The sequence below is a fragment of the Arachis duranensis genome, chromosome 10, assembly GCF_000817695.3.
Source record: "Arachis duranensis cultivar V14167 chromosome 10, aradu.V14167.gnm2.J7QH, whole genome shotgun sequence".
Lineage (NCBI taxonomy): Eukaryota > Viridiplantae > Streptophyta > Magnoliopsida > Fabales > Fabaceae > Arachis > Arachis duranensis.
The window spans coordinates 37,875,456-37,878,591 of NC_029781.3; positions in this window are offsets into that span (position 1 = coordinate 37,875,456).

Genomic DNA, 3,136 nt, shown 5'->3' on the forward strand with positions numbered 1-3,136 from the left:
AAAGATGCAAAGGAACTAGTGAAGCACTGCCATGAATGCCAGAAAGTGGGGAACCTGCCAAGAAGAAATGAAATGCCACAACAATTCATTCTGGAACTTGAATTGTTTGATGTATGGGGGATAGATTTCATGGGACCCTTTCCTACCTCATACTCAAATAATTACATTCTTGTGGCTGTAGATTATGTCTCCAAATGGGTTGAAGCGATAGCAACTCCAACTAATGATAATAAGGTAGTCGTGAACTTCCTCAGAAAACACATCTTTTGTCGTTTTGGGTTTCCAAGAGCAATCATCAGTGATGGAGGAAGCCACTTTTGCAACAAACCATTAGAGGCATTGCTTCTAAAATATGGAGTCAAACATAAGGTAGCCACACCATACCATCCACAGACAAGTGGGCAAGCCGAAATATCTAATAGGGAACTCAAAAGAATCCTGGAAAAGACTGTGGGAAGTTCAAGGAAGGACTGGTCGATTAAGCTAGATGATGCTCTTTGGGCATATAGGACAGCTTTCAAAACACCAATTGGAATGTCTCCTTACCAACTAGTATATGGAAAAGCTTGCCATTTGCCACTGGAGTTAGAGCACAAGGCATTCTGGGCCTTGAAACTCTTGAACTTGGATAGCAAAGCTGCTGGAGAAAGAAGGATGTTGCAAATTCAAGAGTTGGAAGAATTCAGAGCTGAAGCTTATGAGAATGCCAAAATTTACAAAGAAAGAGCAAAGAAGAAGCATGACAGCAACATAGCCCCAAGGAAATTTGAAGAGGGACAAAAAGTATTGCTCTACAATTCTAGGCTGAAGCTATTTCCAGGGAAGTTAAAATCAAGGTGGTCTGGACCATTCCTTGTCACCAAGGTCTCCCAATATGGACAAGTAGAAATCATGGAAGAAAAGTCACAACGAACCTTCACTGTGAATGGTCAAAGACTCAAACATTACTTAGGAGGCAACCCAACCTGAGGTAATACTCATTTGCTTTTTCTTTTATTTGTTTCAATAAAAAGGTGAAGTAGTTTCTATGCATTGCAAAGAATTAAGTTTGGTGTTTCACACCAAACAATGAATTCGTGGATCAATAATTCAAAGGGGAATGTGTAACTCTAAGTTTGGTGTTCCACCATAAAGACCAACTGAACACAACAACCTTTGAATTATATGAAAGGAATAACCATTCTAAGCAATCACAGAAATGCTTAAAATCCTTAGCAGTAACTTCATTCCAAGGAGAATTCAAGGATTCAAAGAGCAGAGGAGTAAGTAGGAGATTAAGTTTGGTGTTCACACACCAACTTAAGACTCAGACACTTGCCCATACATAGTTGAACTAACCACTCAAGTGCTTGAGAAGCAAGCAACTTCATCACTCTTTGCAGGAAAGGAAACAAGGATCTTAGAAAGAACATGAAGCAACAACTAAGAGAAGAAGGAGAAATCAAATTGTTTCCTGGCAACAAGGAGAAAACAAGAAATTTCACAAGGTGGTGTTGTTCCTTGACCATTCTTTAAAAGGCAAACAAAAGCATGCTTGTTCTGGTTTAAACTGTAATTGTTGAATCTTTCTGGAATGTGAAGTTTTTAGTATGAGTGTTGGTTTACTGCTTTGAATAAAGTGAATGCCTAGATGTTTGGATATAACTTCACCTTATTAAACAAATGCTTGCCATGCTTGTTCTGTTTCAAAAAAATAAAAGAAAAGTTTGAACAAAAGTAACTTGGCTCAATTAGTGACAAATCAAGTAGAATTAAGTGGAGGTATGCATGCTTGATTGTTTAGTCAGCTCACTGGAAATTGAGTGTAGAATTATCATTTTTGTGTAGAAGTTTGAATACTGTCTATGGATCTTGATGAATAAATGTCTTTGGCCATGAAAAAGAAAGAAAAAGAAGAAGAAAAAGCCACTGAAAAAGGGGCAACCAAAAAGCAAAAAAATTGAGAAAATAAGCTAGGCACCAATGGTTTGAACTTCTGAGACAAATGCCTGTGGTGTTTATGTATTAAGGATATGCTTGGATGAATAGGTTCTGAGGAGTGTTTCAACACTTGGTAACTTGGGTTAACTAACCCGGGATTATCAACCAAAAGTCCATTATCAAGAGCAACCTAAATACAAAACATTTAGTCACACAAAGAGGTGCTGGGCACCAATGTCTCAAGAAGAAATGTGAACTAAAATGCATGTAGTGGATATGTATAGTGCACTGATAAGAAAAAGAAAATGCCAAAGGCTTGTGCAACACATGACACTGAGCAAACAAGGAGCAAAGGAGCTCTAAGAAAAAGAAAAACAAAGAAGAGAAAAGTGCCAAGGACATAAGAATAACAAGAGGCCATAGCAGTGTTTAATGGATACAGTGAAAAAGTGATAATCTTGCTTGATAAGTATGAAAAAGTGATGCTGCAACTTTCTGCATAAAACCCTTTTGATGAACTTCAAGTGCTTACTAATATAGCCAATGTAATTGCTTTCTATTTCATACTTTCTTCTCAAATAACTCAGGACTTGCTTAGGGACAAGCAAGTATTAAGTTTGGTGTTGTGATGCCAAGGCATCTTAGGCTAGTTTCACTAGCATTTTTCTGTTAGTTTTAGTTGTTTTATGCATTTTCTTGAGCTTAAAGTAACCAAGAATGGTTAAATGAATAACAAAGCAATGAACCATCCAAACAGTATGATTTTGATGCAAATTCCATGAGTTTTTAGTTATATTCCTTGAATGCTATGAATGGAAGAATTCTCATGAATTTTAGCAAGACTTTGATGAAGTTGTTTGGATGATTTCAGGGAATAAGAGGCTAGGCAAGGAAGCAACAAAATCAATAAAGGAAGCTTGAATATCACATGTGGAGTTTAAGTTCCAGTTTAAGCTTAAACTGGAACTTAAACTGCCAAGCCATATAATGCTGGGAACTGGCGTTTAAGCTCCAGTTTAAGCTTAAACTGGAGCTTAAACGCCAAAATCATGAAGGCTGTGAAAAGCTGAAAGTGGCGTTTAACCTCCAGTTTAGCCTTAAACTGGAAGTTAAACGCCAGAAATGAGAAATGCACCAGGGAGCATTCCCAGGTTTAAGCTCCAGTTTAACCTTAAACTGGAGCTTAAACGTGTTCGACCAAAATTTTCCTCCAGGT